Source organism: Piliocolobus tephrosceles, chromosome 10 (assembly GCF_002776525.5).
Source record: "Piliocolobus tephrosceles isolate RC106 chromosome 10, ASM277652v3, whole genome shotgun sequence".
Taxonomy (NCBI): Eukaryota; Metazoa; Chordata; class Mammalia; order Primates; family Cercopithecidae; genus Piliocolobus; species Piliocolobus tephrosceles.
This window is the reverse complement of record NC_045443.1, coordinates 45,488,193-45,515,597: the sequence shown is the minus strand read 5'-3', so window position 1 is coordinate 45,515,597 and position 27,405 is coordinate 45,488,193. Positions and strand designations below refer to the sequence as shown.

The window sequence follows — 27,405 nt, the reverse complement described above, 5'->3', positions numbered from 1 at the left end:
GCAGGCCTGGTGGTGACGAATTCCCTCAGATTTGCTTGCCTGAAAAGGACTTTATTTCTCCTTCACTTATGAAGCTTAGTTTGGCCGGATATGAAATTCTGGGTTGGAAATTCTTTTCTTTAAGAATGTTGAATATTGGCCACTAATCTCTTCTGGCCTATAGGGTTTTCACTGAAAGGTCCACTGTTAGTCTGATGGGCTTCCCTGTGTAGGTGACCTGGCCTTTCTCTCTGAGTGCCCTTAACATTTTTTTCTTTCATTTTGACCTTGGTGAATCTGATAATTATATGTCTTGGGGTTTATCTTCTCATGGAGTATCTTATTGGGGTTCTCTGGATTTCTTGAATTTGAATGTTGGTCTGTCTTGCTAGGTTGGGGAAGTTCTCCTGGATGATATAGTGAAGTATATTTTCCAACTTGGTTCCATTCTCCTTGTCTCTTTCAGGTACCCTAATCAGTCACAAGCTCGGTCTTTTTACAACATGGTTCTCAAAGGTTTTGTTCACTTCTTTTCATTCTTTCTTCTCTATTCTTGTCTGCCTTATTTCAGCAACATAGTCTTCAAGATCTGAGATTCTTTCCTCCATTTGATCTATTCTGCTATTAATACTTGCGACTGCATTGTGAATTTCTTGTGTTGTGTTTTTCAGCTCCATCAGGTCTTTTATTTTTTATTTTTTTTGAGATGGAGTTTCGCTCTTTCACCCAGGCTGGAGTGCAGTGGCATGATCTCGGCTCACTGCAACTTCTGCCTTCTGGTTTCAAGTGATTCTCCTGCCTCAGCCTCCCGAGTAGTGGGGATTATAGGCACCAACCACCACATCTGGCTAAGTTTTGTATTTTTAGTAGAGATGGGGTTTCACCATGTTGGCCAGGCTGTTCTTGAACTTCTGACCTCGTGATCTGCCCACCTTAGCCTCCCAATGTGCTGGGATTACAGGCATGAGCCACTGTGCCCGGCCCATAAGGTAATTTATATTCCCCTCCAAACTGGCTATTCTGGCTATTATCTCCCGTATTGTTCTATCATGATTCTTAGCTTCTTTGCATTGGGTTAGAACATGCTCCTTTAGCTCAGCAAAGTTTGTTATTAGCCACCTTCTGAAGCCTACTTCTATCAATCCAACCATTTCTGCCTCAGCCCAGTTCTGTGCCCTTGCTGGAGAAGTGCTGCAATCATTTGGAGGAAAAGAGGCACTATAGCTTTTTGAGTTTTCAACTTTTTCCACTGATTCCTTCTTATATTCATGAGCTTATGGGCTTATCTAACTTTGATCTTTGAGGTTGCTGACCTTTGAATGGGTTTTTTTAAGGTCTTTTTTGGTGATGTTTTTGTTTTCTGTTTGTTTTTCTTTTACCAGTCAGACTACTTTACCATAGGGCTGCTGCAGTTTGTTGGAGGTCTGCTCCAGGCCCCAGTTGCCTTGTTTTTTCTTATACCTGGAGGTATCACTAGTGAAGTCTGTGAAACTTCAAAGATGGCAGCCTGCTCTTTTCTCTGGAAGCTCTGTTCCACGGTGAGTAGGGACCTGTTGCTGCCACAGTGTGCCTGTAGGAGGTGTCTGGAGGCCCCTGTTGGGAGGTCTCACCCAGTCAGGAGGAACAGGATCAGGCAGCCGCTTAAAGAAGCAGTTTGGCTGCTTTTTGGTAGACCAGGTGTGCTGCCTTTGAGTGGGATCCCTTCCTCATCTGAACAATTTGTTCTCTCCAAAGCTGGCAGGCTGGAACTGCTGAGTCTACTGAACCACAGAGATCTAAACTCCCTTCCCCACCAGGAACTTGGACCTGTCTCAGGCAGATTCCAGCCCCTGCCATTGGCTGGCTGGAATTTTAACTGCTTTACTTCCCGGGTTCAGTCCCCTTCCTAGGGATATGTAGGGATAGATTTCTCACCTTGCCTGGAATCCTGGGGCTGGAATATGTAAAACTCCTGGGTCTCTGTGTGTGCCTGAGTAGTTGCCTGGCCAAGACTCCACACAGCTCTGTGTATCAGAGTTGAGGCCCTGGTGGCATAGACTCATGAGGGAATCTCCTGATCTGTGGGTTGCAAAGATACATGGGAGAAGCAAGGTTTCTCAGGCAGGGTTGCACTATCACGCACCATTTTCCTTGACTGGGAGTGGGGGTCCCTTTGGCTCTGTACTGCTCCTAGGTGGGCTGCCACTGCACCCCCAACTTTTCTTTGTTCTCCATTTGTTGAGTTGTTTGCCTAGTCAGTCTCAGTGCAAGAACCTGTATATTTCAGTTGAAGGTGCTGAATTCACTCTCCCCTTTTCATTCCTCTCTGTGAGTGCCACGGACCACAGCTGCTTCTAATCAGCCATCTTAGATCCAGCTAAATATGTTTCCCATAAGTAACTTATAGTTGGGTTTTGTTTTTTAATGCAGTATGACAATATATAACTTTTAACTGAAATGTTTAGTCAATTTACACTTAATGCAAGTATTCATATATTCTGATATAAATGTAGCATCTGACTATAAGTCCCATTTGTGCTATCTAGTTTTTTTCTCTCCTTTCTTGTCTTCTTCTGAATTTACTAAGAAATTTTATTATCCCATTTTTCTTCTACACTTAGTAAATATACTTTTTCCACTGTTTTTACTGGTGGTTCTAGAGCTTACAACATGTCTTATCGTAGCCTAATATAAAGTCGTACTCTTGCTAACTTCTGAAGTGCAAGGACCTTACAAACGTTTAACTCCATTTCCCCTTCCAGCCTTTTGTGTTATGGCTGGCATATATTTAAATTATATATTGATATCTATTTATGTATTTAATATATAGAGAATATATAATTAATTTCATATATTTTAATAACATATTTAAATATATGTTAAATGCATTTTTAAATTAAAATATTGCATTTTAAAATAAATATTTAAAATATATTTGATTCTATATATATATAATATATGTATTTAAAAAATATATATATATTTCTTTTTTTTCAATGTTCAGTTTTCTTTAATGACCCCCATCTCCCTGAAGGGCAGGTGCAGGCAGCTAGGCAATGGCAAGAGATGTTCACTTGAAGATCTTGCCCTGATTGAAGACTTTGCCCACATGCTGGAAGGCCCCCACCCAGGAAAAGTACTCTCGAACCAGCGTCTCGGTCTCCTCACTGCAGGATCCAGTTTCTGCCATGTGTATGGCTCATCGTCCACCTGTCAATCTGGACTCAGCCAAAAGGCAAGCTCCTGGCCTCAGAAGACCCAGACTCCAGAAAAGGAGCCGCTATTGTTAGTTCCAAAGAGGATGACACTGGTGAAGGCATTCTTCCTTAGCTTGTCCAGTCGCTGGAACATTCCAGTGATGAGATTGCAGCTCATGAAGGTCTGAGTGAGTTCTTCAGGGAAGTGATACTCTGAGTACCACAGGGACCAGCTGTCCTTATCAAAGTGCTCCCAGAAATATGGCAGTGCCACAGACAGTGTGTCCTCATTGGAGTACTTGCGTTTAAATTCATCCAACACAAAGGTACTCTTGGGCAAGTGAGCGAAGGGGTCCTTGGCCTTGGGCTCAGCAGCCAGCGCCTGCTCACATTCATTCATCTCCTTCTCAGGAACAGGAGCAGCCGCCTTTTTCTCCTCCTTCCCCTCAGCCTGGGGCTTCTGCTTCTCTTCCTGTGAACCCTTCTCTTTCCGTGGTGTATCTCTTTTAGGCTGGGTCTCTGCAAACTTTTTAGCATCAAACTGGGCCATCTTCTCACACAGCTTCACTTCCCCCAAGACAGCCCGGAACTGGGGCTGATTAATGCAGGTGAGGAACCAGCGGTTGGTATTGGGAAAGGCCTGGCAGAAAGAAGGCTCTAGGACCTGCTTATAGAGACACAGCAGGGTGCAGACAACTGTGATGTCAGCCAATGTCACTCGTTCGCCCACCAGAAAAGTCCTTGTCTTCAAGTGAGCATCCAGCAGCCCCAGAATTCGCCTCACTTCCTCCTTTGCTTCCTCAGTGGCCTGTTTGTTGTGGTGCATGATGCCCAAGGTGGGGAATACCCAGGTACTGGCTGGGGGCACTATATCGGAATCAGCAAAGCTCACCCACTGCACCACCTGGGCTGCTGCCTCTGGAGTACTTCCCCGCAGTTCCTCATTGCTCACATAGTAGGCAATGGCGCTGCTCTCAAACACACAGAATCCATCCTCACCCAAAACCTTGCTGGCAGGAAATTTGTAGAGGAATTCAGCGGTGCGGTTGGTTTGGCCAAAATGGAAGTGGGGTGGTGCGGAGAGCACGCGGACCTGAGCCCCGCTGTACTGAGCAGCGATGAGAGCCTTGAAGGCCCTCCAGTTTTCCGGATAGATATACAGGGTCCCAGCCGCCATGGTGATTCTGCAAAGAAAAAGCTAAAATATATATATATATATATATATATATATATATATTTCAAACATGCAAGATGTTATTCTTGTTTAATACAGTTGTATTAGAATATATATCTATATATAGATATATATCTATATTCTTATTTATGTGCAAATGTGTGTGTGTGTGTGTGTGTGTGTGTGTGTGGAGATTTATTACAGGAAAGCCAAGAAGCCCCACAATCTGCTGTCTACAAGCTGGAGAATCAGGAAAGCTGGTCATGTAATTCAGTTCAAGTTCAAAGGCCTGAGAACCAGGGGAGTTGGTATCATGAGTTCCAATCCAAGTCCAAAGGCCTTGAGAACCACAATCCCTGAGGTCCAGTGGCAGGAGAGACAGATGTCCCTGTTCTAACAGAAACAAATTTGTTCCTCCTCCACCTTTTTGTTCTACTGAGGCCCGCAACAGATTGGATGATGCTCACCCACATTGGTGAGGACGGTTGTCTTTACTCAGTCTACCAATTCCAATACTAATCTCGTCCAGAAACACCCTTATATACACAGTCAGAAATAATGTTTTATCAGCTATCTGGGCATCCTCTCATCCCACCAAGTTGACACATAAAATCAGCCATCACAACAGTCAATATTAGTTTGGATTTACCCACATATTTACAGTTTTCTTATTGATCTTCATTCCTTCTTGTTTTTCTTCTTCCAAACTGAATCATTGTCCTTTTTCCTGAAGGACTCTCATTAAATCTGCTGGTGATAAATTCTCTCATTTGTAGTCTAAAAGTTGTCTTGATTTAACCTTTGTTTTTAAATAATATTTTTACTGGCTATAGAATTCTTGCCAGTTATTTTCTTCCCGAATTTTTGAAGCTCACATACCTTTTCTTTTAACTTCCATTGTTTTCATTGAGAAGTTAAAGGTTTTTAAAAAATTTTATTTCCATCATTTTGGGGAACAGGTGGTTTTTGGTTACATGGGTAAGTTCTTTAGTGGTAGTTTACTAGATTTAAGTGCACCCATCACCAGAGCAGTGTACACTGTACCTGGTATGTAGTCTTTTATGTCTCACCCCCCCTTCCACCCTTCCTCTCAAGTCCTCAAAATCCATTATAGTATTCCTATGCTTTTGTATCCTCATAGGATACAAAAGCATAGGATACATGCTCTGACTTGTAAGTGAGAAAATACAATATTTGATTTTCCATTCTCGAGTTACTTCTCTTAGAATAATGGTCTCCAGCTCCATCGAGGCTGCTGTGAATGCCATTATTTTTTCCTTTTTATGGCTGAGTAGTAGTCCATGGTGTGTGTGTGTATATATATATATGTATGTATGTGTGTGTATATATATATATATAGAGAGAGAGAGTCACATTTTTTATCCACTCGGTTAACGGACATTTAGGTGGGTTCCATATTTTTGCAATTGCGAATTGTATTGTTATAAACAAACATGCATGTGCAAATGTCTTTTTCATACATGACTTATTTTCCTCTGGATAGTATTACTTTCAATATTACTGCTACCTAAAAGGTAATACATCTTTTCTTTCTTGCTGCTTTTATTATTTTTCTTTGTCACCTCTTTCACTATGATGTTTCTTGGTTTGAGATACTTTGTATATATCCTGTTTGGAACTTGGAGCTTGGAGCTATTCCTGAATCTTAGCTTGATGGTAACTTTTGTCAGTTTGAGAGAATTATCTTGGAATACTGCATCTGCCTAATTCTCTCCTACCTCTCATTCTGTGGTTCCAATTATTCGTACATTATATGTTCTCACCATTCCCTCACATATTTTATATTCTTCTCTGTATCTTCTATCCTGTTTTCCTCAGTTCAGTCTGGATATTTTCTTCTAACCCATCCTCATTGAACCTCTTTCTTTTACGTTTAATATGCTGTTATACACTTCCATTACATTCTTTTGTATTGTTTTCTTTGCGAGACAGGGTCTCACTCTGTTGCCCAGGCTGGAGTTCAGTGGCATGAGCAATCCTTCGGCCTGAGCCACTTGAGCAGCTAGGACTACAGGCATGTAACATCACATCCAGTCAATTGTTAACTTTTTTTGAGAGAGATAGGGCGTCACTATGTTGCTCAGGCTGGTCTTGAACTCCTGGCCTCAAGCAATCTTCCCATCTCAGACTCCCAAACTGCTGGAATACATGCATAAGCCACCACGCCCAGCCCATTAAGTTCTTGAGTTATTGTAGTTTTAGTTATAAAACTAATATGTGATCTTTTATATAGATTCCACTTCTCTGGAATCTATATTGTCATCTAATTTCTTAATAAATTAATTATATGGGCCTGAATAGAACAAAATATTTTTAACATAAGCCAATCATTTCATAATCATAGCAAAGGAATGATAGTTTGAATAGGCGTCCTTGTTTTGTTCCTGACGTTAATAAAAATGCTTCTGGTAATTCACTGTTAGGTATAATATTAGATATAAGTTTATAGACAATTTTTTATTATGCTATAGATATCCTTTTTTAGATTTAAGGAGATACTATCAAAATAGATATTGATTTTTGTAAAGTAGATTTTCAGCATTTACTGAGATTATCACATATGTCTTCTTATTGGACCAATTATAAATTTTTTTTTTTTTTTTTTGAGACGGAGTCTCGCTCTGTCACCCAGGCTGGAGTACAGTGGCCGGATCTCAGCTCACTGCAAGCTCCGCCTCCCGGGTTTATGCCATCTCCTGCCTCAGCCTCCCGAGTAGCTGGGACTATAGGCGCCCGCCACCTCGCCCGGCTAGTTTTTTGTTTTTTAGTAGAGATGGGGTTTCACCGTGTTAGCCAGGATAGTCTCGATCTCCTGACCTCATGATCCGCCCGTCTCGGCCTCCCAAAGTGCTGGGATTACAGGCTTGAGCTACCGCGCCCGGCCCAGTTATAAATTTTTTAAATATTAAATGATCATTACATTCATGAGAAAACCCCTCATGGATGCACTTATTTATTTATTTTTTTTGAGATGAAGTCTCGCTCTTGTTCCTCAGGCTGGAGTGCAATGGCATGATCTCAGCTTACTGCAACCTCTGCCTCCCAAGTTCAAGCGATTTTCCTGCCTCAGCCTCCCAAGTAGCTGTGATTACAGGCGCCTGCCACCACACCCAGCTAATTTTTGTATTTTTAGTAGAGACGGGGTTTCACCATGTTGGCCAGGCTGATCTCAAACTCCTGGCCTCAGGTAATCTGCTCACCTCAGCCTCCCAAAGTGCTGGGATTACAGGTGTGAGCCACCGCGCCTGACCTATGCATCTTCTTTTTACATACAATTACATTAAGTTTATTTGCATTTGCATTTGGAGGTGTTCATATATATACACATATACAAACAATTAAAAGTGGTGGTATCAATAGCAAAGACTTGGAATCAACCCAAATGTCCATCAGTGACAGACTGGATTAAGAAAATGTGGCACATATACACCATGGAATACTATGCAGCCATAAAAAAGGATGAGTTTGTGTCCTTTGTAGGGACATGGATGCAGCTGGAAACCATCATTCTTAGCAAACTATCACAAGAAGAGAAAACCAAACACCGCATGTTCTCACTCATAGGTGGGAACTGAACAATGAGATCACTTGGACTCGGGAAGGGGAACATCACACACTGGGGCCTATCATGGGGAGGGGGGAGAGGGGAGGGATTGCATTGGGAGTTATACCTGATGTAAATGACGAGTTTGATGGGTGCAGCACACCAACATGGCACAAGTATACATATGTAACAAACCTGCACGTTATGCACATGTACCCTAGAACTTAAAGTATAATAATACTAAAAAAATAAAAATAAAAAAAATAAAAGCGGTGGTATTTAGGTTTTGGTATTAAGTTTGTGTTATCTTACTCACTATGCACTTAAGTCTTAAATATTGTTGATTTTGACCCCATCTATCAAAGACGAAGAGTGGTATGGATAAATTTGCTACAATTGTGGTTCTGGATATATTCCTTGTATTTTCATGTTTTTGCTTCATTCATTTTGAAAGTGTGCTAAATAGCATAGAAGATGTATACTAAATAGCATACATCTTCATTGTGGATGATACCACTCCTCATTATAAAATGGAACTATTTCTTAGTTTAATGTTTTCTTCGTAAATTTCACTTGCTGTGATGTTAATATATCCATCTGTTCTTTCTTTTTATATGCTTTCACCTTATATATCTTTGTCCATCATTTTAGTTTTAACATTTCTTTATTATTTTGTTATATGCAGATTATCTTCAAGTGGCATATCATTAGTTTCTTAAAACTGTGCCTTTTAATAAGGAAACCTAAAACTTTGTATTTAATACTACCATGATTTTTACATTTATGGTCATAAATTATGCTTTACTTTATTCCTGTTGCTTTATTCAATAATTTTTTGTGGTAAGCTTCCTTTCTCTACTTTTATTTTTTGCCACAAAAATAGACATAAGAGTTACCATTTATTGGCCAGATGCGGCGGCTCACGCCTGTAATCCCAGCACTTTGGGAGGCTGAAGTGGGCGGATCACAAGGTCAGGAGATCAAGACCACGGTGAAACCCCGTCTCTACCAAAAATACACAAAATCAGCCGTGCGCGGTGGCGGGCATCTGTAGTCCCAGCTACTTGGGAAGCTGAGGCAGGAGAATGGCGTGAACCCGGGAGGTGGAGTTTGCAGTGAGCTGAGATTGCACCACTGCACTCCAGCCTAGGTAACAGAGCAAGACTCCATCTCAAAAAAAAAAAAAAAAAAAAAAAAGAGTTACCATTTATCACATAATCAACCAGCACACTGTTCTATATACATTATCTTTTTAACAGATTTATTGAGACATAATTTATACAAAAAGAACACTTTATACAAATGTATACAATTTGATGAGTTTGGACATATGCAAACACCCATGATACTATCAACACAATCAGGGTAACAGACATATCCGACACCTCGCAAAGTTTCCTTATGTCTCTTTTGTTTAAATTTTTTGTTTGTTTATGTGTGTAAGAGCACTTAATGTGAGGTCTACCCTCTTAACAAATGTTGAAGTGTGTGATATCATATTGTTGCCTATAGGTACTATGTCATAGAGCAGATATCTAGAGTTTACTCATCTAGCATAACCAAAACTTTATATCCATTGAACGACAACTCACCACTTCCCCCACCCACTGGCACCCTGTTAACCACTATTGTATTATCTGCTTCTATGTGTTTGACTATTGCAGATACCTCATATAAGCGGAACCGTGCAGTATTTGTCCTTCTGTGACTGGCTTATTTCACTTAGTATAATGTCCTCCAGGTGAATCCATGTTGACACAAATGGTAAGATTTCCTTCTTTTTAGGGCTGAGTAATATTCCATTCCAAGCACATTTTGTTTATCCATTCATCAGTCAATTGACACTAAAAGCTTCTGTACAGCTAAGAAAATAATCAACAGAATGAACCTATGCAATGGGAGATAATATTTGCAAGCTATATATCAAATAAAGGGTTAATTTCCTAAATATATAAGGAATTCCTACAACTCAATAGCAAAGAAACTAATAACCCAATTATAAACTGGGCAAAGCAGTTGAACATACATTTCTACAAAGAAGGCATGCAAATGGGCCAGGTACATGAAAGATTCTCAACATCATTAACTATCAGGGAAATGAAAATAAAAACTACAATGAGATATCATCTCACAGCTACTATAGAAAAAAAGATAAGTTGCTGAGAATGTGGAGAAAAGGAACTCTCATACACTGTTGTTAAAAATGCAAAATGGTACAGCCACTATGGAAAACTGTATGAAAGTTCCTCAAAATATTAGAAAAAGAACTACCATATGACCCAGCAATCCCACTTCTGGGTATATAGCCAAATGAAATGAAATTAGGATCTCAAAGAGATATTCACACTTGCCCAGGTGCTAGTGGCTCATGTCTGTAATCCTGGGACTTTGGGAGGCTGAGGTGAGAGGATCACTTGAGCCAGGAATTCGACACCAGCCTGGGCAACAAAGTGAGACCTCTCTCTCTCTCTCTATATACATATATATACACACACACACACACATACATACATATATGAGATATCAACACTCCTATGTTCATTGCAGCATCATTCACAATAGCTAAGATATGCTCTGTACACTTTAAAATAATCTTAATTATTCATTACAACAATCTTGCAAGGTAGGCAGTCCCTTTATATAAATGAAAAACCTAAGGGTTGCAGAGACCATTAATTTGCCTAAGGACACTAACCCAGTAAGTGGCAGAGTTGGGACTAATACCTAGCACTTCTACACTTTACAAAGTCTTTAATGACTATTTTGTTTCTCTCTTGCTCACTCTCTCTCACCCTCAAAGCATTTGTTTTATCATCTGATCATCTGCAGTTACTGGAAAAAATACATTTAGAGTTTCTGATTTTAAAATGGTATACTGGGCCAGGTGTGGTGGCTCACGCCTGTAATCCTAGCACTTTGGGAGGTTGAGGCGGGCGGATCACTTGAGGTCAGGAGGTCGAGACCATCCTGGGCAACATGGTGAAACCCCGTGTCTACTAAAAACACAAAAAAATTAGCCAGGCGTGGTGGTGCATGCCTGTAGTCCCAGATAATCAGGAGGCTGAGGCAGAAGAATTGCTTGAACCATGGAGGCAGAGTTTGAGGGAACCAAGATGACGCCTCTACACTCCAGTCTGGGCAACAGAGTGAGACTCTGTCTCAAAAAAATAAAAAAATAAAATGGTATACTGAGCACATGATGTAGTGCTTAGATGTACTGAGACAGATGAATTGACAGAAGTAGGCTTCAGAAGGTGCATAATAACAAACTTCGCTGAATTAAAGAAATATGTTCTAACCCAATGCAAAGAAGCTAAGAACAATGAAAAAACATAAAGGAGCAGTGAACCAGAACAACCAGTTTAAAGAGGAACATAAATTGCTTAATGCAGCTGAAAAATATGACATGAGAACTTCACGATGCACCCACAATTTCAATAGCTGAATAGACCAAGTAGAGGAAAGGATCTTAGAGCTTGAAGACTATCTTTTTTTTCTTTTCTTTCTTTCCTTTTCTTTTTCTTTTTTCTTTTTTTTTTTTTTGAGACGGAGTCTTGCTCTGTCACCCAGGCTGGAGTGCAGTGGCACGATCTCGGCTCACTGCAGCCTCCTCCTCCTGGGTTCAAGCGATTCTCCTGCCTCAGCCTCCTGGGTAGCCGGAATTACAGGTGTCTGCCACCACACCTGGCTAATTTTTATATTTTTAGTAGACATGGGGTTTTGCCTTGTTGGCCAGGCTGGTCTTGAACTCCTGACCTCAGGTGATCCTCCTGCCTCAGCCTCCCATAGTGCTGGGACTACAGGCATACGCCAGTGCACCCAGCCTGAAGACTATCTTGCTGAGAGGCAGACAAAAATAGAGAAAAAAAGAATGAAAAAAAATGAACAAAACCTCTGAGAATTATGGAATTATGTAAAAAGACCAAACCTATGACTGATTGGGGTACCTGAAAGAGACAGGGAGAATGAAACCAAGTTGTAAAACACAGTTCACTATATCATCCAGGAGAACTTCCCCAACCTAGCAAGACAGGCCAATGTTCAAACTCAGGAAATCCAGAGAACCCCAGTAAGACACTCCATGAGAAGATCACCCCCAAGACACATAATTTTCAGATTCTCCAAGGTCAAAATTAAGAGAAAAATGTTAAGAGCAGCCAGAAAGAAAGGCCAGATCACCTACAAAGGGAAGCCTATCAGATTAACAGCAGGCCTTTCAGGACAAACCCTACAGGCCAGAAGAGACTGGAGATCAATAATCAACATTCTTGAAGAATGTCCAACACAGAATTTCATATCTGGCCAAACTAAGCTTCGTAAGTGAAGGAGGAATAAAATCCTTTTCAGACAAGTAAATGCGGAGAGAATTTGTCACCACCAGGTCTGCCTTGCAAGAGCTCCTGAAGGAAGCACTAAATATGGAAAGGAAAAACTGTTACCAGCCACTACAAAAACCCATTGAAGTACACAGACCAAAGATACCATTAAGCAACTACATTAACAAGTCTGCAAAATAACCAGCCAGTATCATGATGACAGGATCAAATTCACACAAAATAATACTAACCTTAAATGTAAATGGGCTAAATGCCCCAATTAAAAGACACAGGATGGCAAGCTGGATAGAAAGACAAGACCTATTTGGTGTGCTGTATTCGAGACTCTTCTTGTATGTAAAGACATACATAGGCTCAAAATGAAGGGATGGAGGAAAATTTACCAAGCAAATGAGAAGTAGAAAAAAGCAGGGGTTGCAATCCTAGTTTCTGATGAAACAGACTGTAAACCAACAAAGATAAAAAAAGACAAAGAAGGGCATTACATAATGGTAAAGGGTTCAATTCAATAAGAAGAGCTAACTCTCCTAAATATATATGTACTCAATATAGGAGCACCCAGTTTTGTAAAACAAGTTCTTAGATACCTACAAAGAAACTTGGACTCTCACACAATAATAATGGGAAACTTTAACACCCCACTGTCAATATTAGACAGATCACTGAGACAAAAAATTAACAAAGATATTCAGGATGTGAAATCAGCTCTGGATCAAGTGGACCTGATAGATAGCTACAGAACTCTTCACACAAAACCAACAGAGTATACATTCTATTCAGTACCACACGGCACTTACTCTAAAATCAATCACGTAATTGGAAGTAAACCACTCCTCAGCAAATGCAAAAGAACTGAAATTATAACAGACCATCTCATACCACAATGCAATCAAATTAGAACTCAAGATTAAGAGACTTACTCAAAACCACACAACTACATGGAAATTGAACAACCTGCTCCTAAATGACTCCTGGGTAAATAATGAAATTAAGGAAGGAATCAAGAAGTTCTTTGAAACCAGTGAGAACAAAGAGACAATGTACCAGAATCTTGGGATGCAGCTAAAGCAGTGTTAAGAGGAAAAGTTATGGCACTACGTGCCCACATCAAAAAGCTAGAAATATCTCAAATTGGCATTCTAACATCACAACTAAAAGAACTAGAGAACCGAGAGCAAACCAAGAGAAAAACAAAGATAGCAGGAGACAAGAAATAGCCAGCATCACAGTGGAACTAAAGGAGGTAGAGACACAAAAAACCCTTCAAAAAAATCAATGAATCCAGGAGCTGTTTTTTTGAAAAAATCAATAAAATAGATGTACCACTAGCTAGATTAATAAAGAAGAAAAGAGAGAAGAATCAAATAAACACAACAAAAAATGATAAAGGGGCTATCACCACTGACCCCAAAGAAATACAAACAAGTATCAGAGAATACTATGAACACCTCTATGCACATAAACTAGAAAGCCTAGAAGAAATGGATAAATTCCTGAACACATACACCCACCCAAGACTGAACCAGGAAGAAGTTGAATCCCTGAATACACCAATAATGAGTTCTGAAATTCAGGCAGTAATAAATAGCCTACCAAACAAAAAATAGCCCAGGGCCGGAAGGATTTACAGCTGAATTCTACCAGAGGTACAAAGAGGAGCTGGTACCATTTCTTCTGAAACTATTCCAAACAATTGAAAAGGAGGGACTCCTCCCAAACTTATTTTATGAGGTGAGCATCAGCCTGATACCAAAACCTGGCAGAGATGCAACAAAAACAACAAGAAACTTCAGGCCAGTATCCCTAATGAATATCAATGCAAAAATCCTCCATAAAATATGGTAAACTGAATTCAGGAGCACTTCAAAAAGCTTACCTGCCATGATCAAGTCAGCTTCATCCCAGGAATGCAAGGCTGGTTAAACATATGCAAATCAGTAAACATAATTCATGATGTAAATAGAACTAAAGACCAAAACTGCTATCTCAATAGATGCAGAAAAGGCCTTCAATAAAATTCAATATCCCTTCATGTTAAAAACTCTCAGTAATTGAAACGAGGCATTGAAGGAACATACCTCAAAATAAAGAGAGTCATATATGACAAACCCACAGCCAATATCATACTAAACAGGCAAAAGCTAGAAGCATTCCTTTTGAAACTAGTATAAAACAAGGTTGCCCTTCCTCACCACTCCTATTAAACATAGCATTAGAAATTCTGGCCAGGGCAAAGAGGCAAGAGAAAGAAGTAAAGGATACTCAAATAGGAAGAGAGGAAGTCAAATTGTCTTTGTTTGCAGATGACATGATCCTATATCTAGAAAGCCCCATCATCTTAGCCCAAAAGCCTCTTAAGCTGATGAGCAACGTCTGCAGTCTCAGGATACAAAATCAGTGTGCAAAAGTCACAAGCATTCCTATACACCAACAACAGACAAGCAGAGAGCCAGATCATGAATGAACTCCCTTTCACGATTGCTACAAAGAGAATAAAATACCTAGAAATTCAGCTAACAAGGGAAGTGAAGGACCTCTTCAAGGAGAACTGCAAACCAAATCAGAGAAGACACAAACAAATGGAAAAGCATTCCATGCTCATGGATAGGAAGAATCAGCATCGTGAAAATGGCCATACTGCCCAAAGCAATTTATAGATTCAATGATATTCCCATTAAACTACCATTGACATTCTTCACAGAATTAGGAAAAACTATTTTAAAATTCACATGGGACCAAAAAAGAGCCTTTATAGCCAAGACAATCCTAAGCAAAAAGAACGAAGCTGGAGGCATCATGCTACCTGACTTCAAACCACATTACAAGGTTACAGTAACCAAAACAGCATGGTACTGGTACAAAAACAGACACATAGACCAATGGAAGAGAAGGAGAACTCAGAAATAAGTTCTACAACCATCTCATCTTCAATAAACCTGACAAAAACAAGCAATGGGGAAAGAAAATCCTTTAAATGGTGCTGGGAGAACTGGCTAGCCATATGCAGAAAATTGAAACTGGACCCCCTCCTTACACCATATACAAAAATTAACTTAAGATAGATTAAAGAGTTAAATGTAAAATCCAAAACTATAAAAACCCTAGACGAAAATCTAGGCGATACTATACAGGACATAGGCATGGGCAAAGATTACTTGACAAAAATGGCAAAAGCAATTGCAAAAGTGAAAATCGACAAATGGAGTCTAATTAAACTAAAGAGTTTCTGCACAGCAAAAGAAACTATCATCAGAGTAAACAGACAACCTACAGAATGAGAGAAAAAATTTGCAATCTATCCATCTGACAAAGGTCTAGTATCCAGAGTCTACAAGGAACTTAAACAAATTTACAAGAAAAACAAATCCCATTAAAAAGTGGGCAAAGAAATGAACAGACATTTCTCAAAAGAAGACATTTATGCAGCCAACAAACCTATGAAAAAAAGCTCAACATCACTGATAATTAGAGAAATGCAAATCAAAACCACAATGAGATATCATTTCATTCCAAGAATGGCAAGTATTACAAAGTCAAGAAACAACAGATGCTGGCGTGGCTGTGGAGAGATAAGAACGCTTTTACACTGTTGGTGGTAATGTAAATTAGTTAAACCATTGTGGAAGACAGTGTGGCCATTCCTTAAAAACCTAGAACTGGAAATACCATCTGACCCAGCAATCCTCTCACTGGGTATATACCCAAAAGAATATAAATCATTCAATTATAAAAATACATGCATATGTATGATTGTTGTAGCACTATTCACAATAGCAAAGACATGGAATCAACCCACATGCCCATCAATGATATGAAGAATTTTCTTCTGGGTGAATGAAATGTGGCACATATACAGCATGGGATATTATGCAGTCATTAAAAGGGATGACATTATGTCCTTTGCAGGGACATGGATGGAGCTGGAAGCCGTTATCCTCAGCAAATTAATGCAGGAACAGAAAGTCAAATAATGCATGTTGAACAGTGAGAACACATGAACACAGAGAGGGGAACAACACATGCTGGGGCCTGTCAGCAGGGGTGGGTGGGGGATGTGGGTGGCAGGGTGAGGGAGAACATCAGGAAAAACAGCTAATGCATGCTGGGCTTAATACTTAGATAATGGGTTGAAGGTGCAGCAAACCACCATGGGCACATATTTTCGTATTAAACAAACCTGCACATCTTGCACATATACCCAAGAACTTAAAATAAAATAAAATAAAAAGTTTAAAAAGACAGAATAGTGCTATTGCAAGAGCAGACAGATCAAGAAATGTAATGAGAAACATAGAAATAAAAAACATTAATATAAGCATTTAGAACAAGTTTATAAACCCTCATCTCTAATTCTAAACTCTCCAAAATGCTCTAAAAACCAAACTTTTTTTTTTCCAAAACTAATTTGGAGGAAAATTGGAAGTTAACTGACGTGAGGATATTTGTAGCCTTTTATCCCACTTAGAAGTACTCAGACATTTCACTATAGATAGTAATGTGTTTGATTATGGGCATGTTACATAATATGTGGTATATTACCTATGTCTATTTTCTGAAGGATTGGGACAATCTCAGAAACGAATTAAAATACAGATGGGTGAAGGTTAAATTTTCACTAACTTGTACTTTCCTCTTTCTCTTCAACAGAAATATCTAAATCTTAGTATTTTCATATGTAGAGGCCTTTAAAGTCAATTTATTATTCATGGAAGGTTTTCAAACTTGATTATATTTTTAGGGCTTCTTCTGGAGGAAAGGGAGTTACTAAGTGCTCCTGCTCTGTTTTTAAATGGAGAAACATAAGTAGTTTCTACAAATAAGCTGAGTAGAAAGTCTTGATGGAAAGGTGGATACAAGGGAAGAAAAAGAACACGGTTGGTTCCGGGAGATGCTCAAGGAGAATGGTGCTATCTCTGGGTACTTACTCAACATCCCACCTGGCGCAATATTACCAACAAATTGATGAAGAAATAGAGACAGGTCACACAAACTAGACATGAGCTTTCTGCAGGACTGAAGGAGACAAAAAAAGTAAAATAAGAAGTCCAGATTCTCTTAGCTGGGACCAAAAGACTCAGGACAACCTCCACTGAATGCCACAGTACCTTAGCCTCTACCGAGAAGTGACCTTGAAGGGAAATGCTCTGAGTTTGAGCATGACTTCAGACCTAGCATTGACTGTTAGCTAAGTGTGCTTTGTGGGAAATGCAATTGGAGCCCTCTGTGGAAGACAACTACTGCTGGAGAGAGTTTTCTTGCACACGTTGCATCCCTGCTGTGGAGGCAGCTGACAGCCTAGCTCAAAATGCAGTGTGCATTTTGGACCCGGGACAGCCCTGTTCACTGAGGAGGTAAGGGAGCCAGACCTACATCGAATTGGGGGGGATCTGAATGGGACTTAGTTATAAATTTCTTTTTTAAAATAAACTTCTTATTATAATTAGAAACTGTACCAAGGATGGTAAGATTGTTGCTCAAAGTCACAAAATCAGGTAGTGACTGTCCTCTAAGTTTGATCTGTCTACCCACTTGCCCATTGGGGTTTTCTATTCTGTTTTTTCATGTATCAGGATCCGGACAAAAACAAACAAACAAATAAAAAAGCTTTCTTTGAGATGAAAGATGAGTGGAGTGGTGAATATAGAGACCAGAGAAAGAGTCTTTCTCCTTACTTCTGTTCAAAGATTCCTTAAGTGACTCATTTTAAAAGTTGCTTTATTAGCTAAATAATTTGTTCATTAAAATAAAACCCACTGCAAAAGTCACATAAATAAACAAATAAATTAAGAGCCATGGTGATTACAGTACATGAGGCGGGGTAGGCATAGACCGACACACGGGACTAGCCTCTCAGCGCTTGTGGCGGCCCCTGCAGCTCGCGGGCAGCATATTTGTGCTCCACGGAACACACTTGGAAAGTTCACTAGAGTCTGGGATCCTGGGGGTTTCTAGAGTTCAGTTGAGGTCAATGCTGTGCCTCCAGATGTGTTTCTAATATAGCACAGTAGCTATATTAGAAAGAGTATGATAAAGCGAAAGATCAAAAATGAAAAGTTAAATTTGCTACTGCCATTTTTAGGAAAGGGACAAGAAGAAGACTGTTTTTTGTATGAATAAATCCCAGTCCTTCCCGTGTTACTTGATGCATCACCACCAGATGTTTCAGGTAGGAAAACAAGTGAAGGAAAACTAGAAGTGCCCTCTCTGACACCCCATTTTCCCCATCGCTATAGAGTTCTACTTCTTTAAGTCTGAATTGCCTTCAATCCTCCATCTGGCTTTACTTTAATCTTCTCTTTCTAGAATTTTCCGCGACCCAGAAGTCCCCATCTTTCTTCCAAGAGGTCAGACTCCTCATGCCCATATATTTGTGAGCATTGGGACAATTTGAGGAAGAAGTTCCAGGCATGGTCAATGGCTCAAATGCCCAGGGCCACTTCACATTTCTGCCTGGACTCCTAAGTCTCCTCAAGAAAATGCACAATCTCCAAACCAAGAAAGATTTTCCCATAAGCACACTTCTGCAGTATTGCAAAGCAGTAAAAACATAGGATTTGAAGTCAAAGGGCCTTGGGCGTGAGTCTCAATTCCACCACTTTGTAAGCTGTGTGACTGAGTGTGCCACTTAACCTTCCTGACCCACAGAAATGGGGTCAGAAATATCTGTATTATCAGTTTTTGTGAGAATTAAATGAGATCAACAGCATTCTGTTATGGTGTCTGAAATATATTATGCATAAAATAAATGCTAGTTATCATATGAGTATGTAAGTAGATAAGAATAAGGAAATGAGGTTTAAAGGAGGTAAGGAAAGAAAGTGTTTGTTTTCTGACGGGATAACAATATAAAATACAAGGATGAGTCAGCATGTCTTGGCAAGAAAGAGGAGAATGAATGTCCGGAGAGAATAAATAATGAAGAAGGCTTGGAAGTCCGGCTGAGAGGAACTGTGAGCCAGAAAGCACTTTTCCTATCTAAAAAAAATGCATTTACTGAAAACATAATTTTACAGTACAGGTGAAATATTTCATGGGGAAAGTTGTGCACAATCTAGACACCAAAAGATCTCAAATTTTTCTTTTACCCATATTCTATTTCAGTCTTATACATATTTTTTAAAACTTTTATTAAAAGTATGTCATATCTTATGAAGATTTTAATCACATTTGCTCCAATTTTATACCCATTTTGCATTGGGGAAGGTTATGTCTTCAAAAGTTTTCACAGACTTTTCAAGGTAATCAGCAAGGGCTTCCTAACTCTGGGTCTAGTGCTCACTTTACCACCATAGTAGCTGCTGTAGAACCTTAAGGCATGTTGCAAACTCACAGGACCAAGAAATATTATGGTCACTCCTGTTCTGCCCAGTCTACACCTGGCTCAATGCAAAACTGCTTAAATCCACAAATATCTATTGCCCATGTGTGGAGCATCAAAAAGAGAACTGGATGAGAAATCAGAACACCTTGCTTGGTCTTGGCTCTGAAACCATCTAGCTATGTGACCTTGTGCAAGTCATGTCATGGCCCTGTTCCACACTGTAATTATGTGAAAATACAGAGGTCAGATAATATGCCTCTGAATGTTCCTTTCAGATGAAACATGCTAAGAATTTAAGCTCCAATTGTTCGGAAAAATGGTCTCCCACAAAAGAGTTTCTCTTACTTTGGCATCTTTCTACTCATTTCAACTCCAGGGCTCACCTGATCTTGGATGTTACCAGCTGAAAGGCTGGGGAAGAGTACAAGAGGATAGAGACTGGGCGAGGTGTCTTGCTTCTAAGCAGAGAGCTGGTAGCATGAGGGTTAGGGGAAGACATTATAGCTGAGGAGGTATTCGTTCTTTCATTCGTCAAATACTGAGAGCCTTCTAATTGGGTCTACTGCGTTTCTAGGACTGTGACACTTCCCTGATCATCTCTTACTCAAAAATTTTTTAAGACAGTGACAATTATTGGCATTGGGGAGTGCATCAGTGTTATGCTGAACCCCTATCAACTCCATTGGGGATGGCACCTGGTTCAAGAGGCCAAAGAAGAGACTCAGGGCCAGCAAAAGAGACATGGAGTTTTACTGGGGGCTTACATACAGGGGAGAGAGTCCAGTGGCGATGGGCTAGACAAGATAACGGCACTGTCCAATGGCAGCAGGCTGGGCAGGAGAACCATCTTAGGTACAATACAGCAATGGCGGACTGGGCAGAAGAACTGCAACTGCTTACAAAAGGCCTGCAGTTTATATAGCAATGTCACTTAGCAACCCCCGCCCCCAACTCCCCCGCCTCCCCGCGCCGCCACCGCAAAAGAGTCTCCATCTGGCAACCTTCACTTAACCCGAAACAAAGACCTTGATCCCCTGTATGGCCCACATTCTACTGGACAAGCCGGAGGCTCACCTGTTCCTCATGGACAAGGAACAAATCTCTGGGCTGGCCATTTCCAGATTCCCTAGCTTGGAACACACATTCAGGTGTGTCTGCCATACAGGGTCATTCTCAGGGTATGCTTAAGTTACTGCTATCAGGTGCGTTTACCATACACTCCCTAGGGGAAAAAAAAAGACAAATTTCCCTGCCTGTGTATAATATAGTATAATATAAATTCTAGAAGGCAGAGATAATTATTTAATGTACTAAGTCAAGTATCTGTTAGAAAGCATCAAGTGTTATGGAGGAAAAGAAGATGAGCTGGATATGGGGCTTAGGAGAACTTGGCAAGAGAAGGAAAGCTGCAGTATTTAATAGAGTAATTTGATATTCCTTTGTCCTCAGATTTAATATCCAGATTGAAGCTAAAAGGTGATTCTTTTTTTTGTTTTTTGTTTTTTTTTTTTTTTGCGGGAGAAAAATTTTAATGGCAAGAAAAAGAAGTCACATCATCACCATCTTAACACATTGATTTCTTATTCATTTTTTTCATGTGTCCTTGTCTGATGAGAAATAAAACTCAGGTAGAAAATCAAATGTTTTGATGAAGTTAAGGTCCTTTACATCTTCAGCAGTCCCTGGTAATTGGTAAATTATCAGCTTACCAATCATATTAGAAAAAAAAAAAAAGGTTAGGTTAATGTTTTGTATTAGAAAGTCCATGTTGTCTCCCAAGATTTACCTCATACTTGTATAAACATGAACAAATGCCTATAATGCTTCTTAAAATGCTACAGAAAAATAGCACATGGCTTTCTAGTCTGCAATTTACGGAACCCAGTGTTTATATCCTCAAAAAGTTTAGTCATTATTTACCTTTTTCCTGTAGTCTGGTACCTACCTTACTATTTCTAATTTCTCAAAAGGGCAGATTCTCTTAATCTGGCTTCACTGTTGTACTGAACATTCATCTTCTCAGAAAACAAAGGACAAATGCCACTCCAAATGAATAATGTAGAATGTTAAGAGAATCTTTTTTTTGAGACAGAGTCTCGCTCTGTCGCCCAGGCTGGAGTGCAGTGGCGCCATCTCGGCTTACTGCAAACTCCGCCTCCCGGGTTCACGCCATTCTTCTGCCTCAGCCTCCGGAGTAGCTGGGACTACAGCCGCCCGCCACCATGCCTGGCTAATTTTTTTGTATTTTTAGTAGAGACGGGGTTTCACTGTGTTAGCCAGAATGGTCTCGATCTCCTGACCTCGTGATCCGCCCACCTCGGCCTTCCAAAGTGCTAGGATTACAGGTGTGAGCCACCGCGCTCCGCCAAGGTGAATTCTTTATAGGTTAAAATCACTGAAAGGGACTCAGATCATTGTCCTACCAGATGAAATATGAATATTTCTTTCTAGGGATAGTATCTCTAAGAAATCATCAAAAGCATTATTGATGAATTAATTTGTGTTTCTGGGGCTGTCCAGTGGCCCCCAGATACAGACCCCACTCTTTGTGCTGTTCCTGGTGATTTATCTCCTGACCCTGATAGGGAATCTGATGATGCCATTGGTAATCAATGCTGATTCTTGCCTCCCTACCCCCAAGTAATTCTTCCTTGGGAACTTTTTCTTCCTAGATATATGTTACTCCTCAGTCATTGCCCAAGATGCTGCAGAATTTCCTGTTTCATAAAAAACTATCTTGGTGTGGGGCTGTATCACCCAGAGTTTCTTTTTCATTTTTTCTTGGGGCACCACGGGCTGCTTGCTCTCTGCCATCACCTATGCCTGCTATGCTGCCATCTGCCACCCTCTGCTTTCTACCACGGTCATGAACCAACCTCTCTGCACTGCAACAGTCAATACAACAAACAAGATGGGGTTTCTGAACTCACAAGTGAACAATCTTGGTATCCAAACTTGCAGTTCTGTGGTCCCAATATCATTCGCCACTTCAGTTGTGAATGGCCTTCATGCTTCCCTCTGTCCTGCACTGATTCCATGCTAACACCATTCTGCTAGCTGGATCTATTGCATTTCTCAAGACTTGTGACATTTCCTCTGATCCTCTTTGCTTACTCAAAAATTATGTTTGCCATTCTAGGTATTTCTTCCTCTGGGGCCAAGGCAAAACCTGCTCCTCCCACCTCACCATGGTGCTTCTGTTCTATGGGACAGCTCTACTCAAGCACATCAGTCCACCTTTAGGATCAGTTCTGGAGCAAGCGGTCTCTATACAGTATGCACAATCTCATACTTGCATACTATATAGAGGTGTGATCACCTCCTTGCTGAACCCCCTCATCTATAGCCTCAAGAAACAGGAAGTGAAGGCTGTTCACTTTGAACATAGGCAACAAATGGCACATGTGCCTGCCAACGGTCAAGGAATAGTGAAAACAAAGAATGAACATATTAAATGTCCATTGACAGATGAATGGATAAAGAAAATGTAGTATTGGGTCAGCTGTGGCGGCTCACACCTATAATCCAAGCACTTCTGGAGGCTGAGGTAAGAGGATCACTTGAGCCCAGGAGTTCAAGACCAGCTTGGGCAACATAGTGAGATCCCAGCTCTACAAAAATGAAAAACTAGAAAATTAGGTGGGCATGGTGGCATGTACCTTTAGTCACAGCTACACAGGAAGCTGAGACAAAAGGATCACTTAAGCCCAAGGGGTCGAGGCAGCAGTAAGCCATGGTCGTGCTACTGTACTCCAGCGTGGGTGACAGAGTGAGACTCTGTCTCTAAATAAATAAATAAGAAAAAGAAAAGGAAAGAAAAGAAAATCCAATGTATATACATACAATGTAGTAGTATTTAGTCTTAAAAAAGAAGAAAATCCTGTCTGCTACAACATGGAGGAACCGTGAGGATATTATGCTAAGTAAAATAAGTTAATCACAAAAAAACACATTCTGTGTGATTCCAATTATACAATGTATGTAAAATAAGCAAACTGATAGAAGCAGAATGTAGAATGAAAATGGTAGTTACTGTTCAACAGGTACAGAGTTTCAGACATGCAGAACAGAAAAGATAACTATTGGGTACTGTGCTTAATACCTGGGTAATGAAATAATCTGTACAACAAAACCTTGTGACACCTATGGAACAAACCTTCACGTGTACTCCCAAACCTAAAATAAAAGTTAAAAGGAATAAATTAATAAATTTAAAATCAGGACATGAAATTGTGCAAACCTGAAGAGCTAAACTTTCTTTAAAAGGTATATGTGGGCCAGGCGCAGTGGCTCACACCTGTAATCCCAACACTTTGGGAGGCCAAGGAGTGCAGCTCACGAGGTCAGGAGTTCAAGACCACCCTGGTCAACATCATGAACCCCAATCCCTACTAACAGTACAAAAATTAGCTGGGCGTGGTGGTGCACGCCTGTAATCCCAGCTACTCTGCAGGCTGAGGCAGGAGAATCGCTTGAACCTGGGAGGCAGAGGCTGCAGTGAGCCGAGATCGCCCCACTGCACTCCAGCCTGGGAGACAGAGAGAGACTCAGTCTCAAAAAAAAAAAACCCCAAAACCAAAACCAATATATCTAAAATAGGCAACATGATAGAAGCAGAACATAGAATGGAAATGGTAGTTGCTGTTCATGGGTATACAGTTTCAGTCACGCAGAACAGAAAAGATAACTATTTGGTACTGGGCTTAATACCTGGATAATGAAATAATCTGTACAACAAATCCGCGTGACACAAATTCATCTATGTAACAAACCTTCACATGTACTCCCAAACCTAAAACAAAAGTAAAAAAATTAAATTAATAAATAAATTTAAAATCAGGACATGAAACTGTGCAAACTCGAAAAGCTAAACTTTCTTTAAAAGGTATATGCGGGCTGCATGTGGTGGCTCATGCCTGTAATCCCAGCACTTTGGGAGACTGAGGAGTGAGGATAACCTGAGGTCAGGAGTTCAAGACCAGCCTGGCCAACATGGTGAAACCCTGCCTCTACTAAAAATACAACAAAATTAGCTGGGCGTGGTGGCGGGCAACTGTAATTCCAGCTACTTGGGAGGTTGAGGCAGGAGAATCACTTGAACCTGGGAGGTGGAGGTTGCAGTGAGCCAAGATCACGCCATTGCACTGCAGCCTGGCCAACAAGAGCAAAACTCCATCTCAATAGAAAAAAAACAAAAAAGGTATATGCACCCCCCAAAAGGCTTGAAGTAAAAGTATGCCAAAATACAAAAAAAGAGTTATGCAAGGTTAAAATAATAAATATCTTTAAATACAATGATAAAATGGGCAAAGAAATATACACATTTTGATCACAATTTATATTAGTTATTTGACCACAATTTATTTGACTACGAGTTATTTGACCACAATTTATATTAGTTAAATTATCTCAGAAACAAATCTAGGTATATGTAATAAGAACCATAAAATGGTCATGCACATTTTAAAACCTTATCCTTCTTATAAGTGAAGTTTTTACCCTTTCCCTAAAATTAAAAGTTGTACCAGTTCCAACAGTCATTGTATCCACTGCTGTTGTATTAATTACTCCTCATATTCTGTCATAGTCCCACTGAATACCTGTTCCTTAAAGATTAAACTGTAGTGCTAAACTCCAAAATGAAGAAAGCCTCCAATAAATATGGGATTATGTGAAAAGACCAAATCTACATTTGATTGGTGTACCTGAAAGTGATGGGGAGAATGGAACCGAGTTGGAAAACACTCTCTAGGATATTATCCAGGAGAACTTCCCCAAACTAGCAAGACAGGCCAACATTCAATTTCAGGAAATACAGAGAACACCACAAAGATATTCCTTGAGAAGAGCAACCCAAGACACATAATCATCAGATTCACCAAGGTTGAAATGAAGGAAAAATGTTAAGGGCAGCCAGAGAGAAAGGTCAGGTTACCCAGAAAGGCAAGCCCATTAGACTAACAGTGGATCTCTCTGCAGAAACCCTACAAGCCAGAAGAGAGTGGGGGCCAATATTCAACATTCTTAAAGAAAAGAATTTTCAACCCAGAATTTCATATTCAGCCAAACTAAGCTTCATAAGTGAAGGAGAAATAAAATCCTTTTCAGAGAAGCAAATGCTGAGATTTTGTCACCACCAGGCCTGCCTTACAAGAGCTCCCAAAGGAAACACTAAACATGGAAAGGAAAAACTGGTACCAGCCACTGCAAAAATATACCAAACTGTAAAGATTACCGATACTATGAACGAACTGCATCAACTAATGGGCAAAATAACCAGCTAGCATCATAATGACAGGATAAAATTCACACATAACAATATTACCCTTACATGTAAATGGGCTAAATGCCCCAATTAAAAGACACAGACTGGCAAATTGGATAAAGAGTCAAGACCCATCAGTGTGCTGTATTCAGAAGACCCATCTCACATGCAAAGATACACATAGGCACAAAATAAAGGGATGGAGGAATATTTACTAAGCAAATGGAAAGAAAAAATAAAAAAGCAGAGGTTGCAATCCTAGTCTCTGATAAAACAGACTTTAAACAAAGATCAAAAAAGATACAGAAGGGCATTAGATAATGGTAAAGGGAAAAATGCAACAAGAAGAGCTAATTATCCTAAATATATATGAACCCAGTACAGGAGCACCCAGATTCATAAAGCGAGTCCTTAGAGACCTATGGAGATACTTAGACTCCCACACAATAATAGTGGGAGACTTTAACACCCCACTGTCAATATTAGACAGATCGATGAGACATAAAATTAACAAGAATAGGACTTGAACTCTGCTCTGGTCCAAGCAGACCTAATAGACATCTACAGAACTCTCCACCCCAAATCAACAGAATATACATTCTTCTCAGTACCACATCACACTTATTCTAAAATTGACCACATAATTGGAAGTAAAATACTCCTCAGCAAATGCAAAAGAATGGAAATCATAACAAACAGTCTCTCAGAATACAGTGCAATCAAATTAGAACTCAGGATTAAGAAACTCATTCAAAACCGCATAACTATATGGAAACTGAACAACCTGCTCCCGAGTGACTACTGGGTAAGTAACAAAATGAAGGCAGAAATAAATAAGTTATTTGAAACCAGTGAAAACAAAGACACAACATACCAGAATCTCTGGGACACAGACAAAGCAGTGTTTAGAGGGAAATTTTATAGCACCACATGCCCACAGGAGAAAGTGGAAAAGATCTAAATACCCAAACATCACAATTAAAAGAACTAGAGAAGCAAGAGCAAATTCAAAAGCTAGCAGAAGACAAGAAATAACTAAGATCAGAGCAGAACTGAAGGAGATAGAGACACAAGAAATCCTTTAAAAAAAATCAATGAATCCAGGATTTTTGAAAAGATTAACAGAATAGATAGCTCATTAGCCAGACTAATAAAGAAGAAAAGAGAGAAGAATCAAGTAGACAATAAAAAATGATAAAGGGGATATCACCACTGACACCACAGAAATACAAACTACTGTCAGAGAATAGTATAAACACCTCTATGCAAATAAACTAGAAAATCTAGAAGAAATGAATAAATTCCTGGACACATACACCCTCCCAAGACTAAACCAGGAAGAAGCAGAATCCCTGAATAGACAACAAGTTCTGAAATTGAGGCACTAATTAATAGCCTGCCAACCAAAAAAGGCCCAGGACCAGATGGATTCACAGCTGCATTCTACCAGAGGTACAAAGAGGAGCTGGTACCATTTCTTCTGAAATTATTCCAAATAATAGAAAAAGAGTGACTCCTCCCTAACTAATTTTATGAGGCCAGCATCATCCTGATACAAAAACCTGGCAGAGACACGACAAAAAAAGAA

At 39.9% G+C, this 27,405-nt stretch overlaps 1 pseudogene across 1 annotated transcript; it reads right to left on the bottom strand.

The window, feature by feature from the left end:
• Positions 1–3,013: 3,013 nt before the first annotated feature.
• On the bottom strand, positions 3,014–4,344 carry LOC111542058 (annotated as a pseudogene). Its single transcript, XR_002731424.2, has one exon. The product of XR_002731424.2 is annotated as an elongation factor 1-gamma-like (transcript).
• Between the last annotated feature and the right edge of the window lie 23,061 nt (positions 4,345–27,405).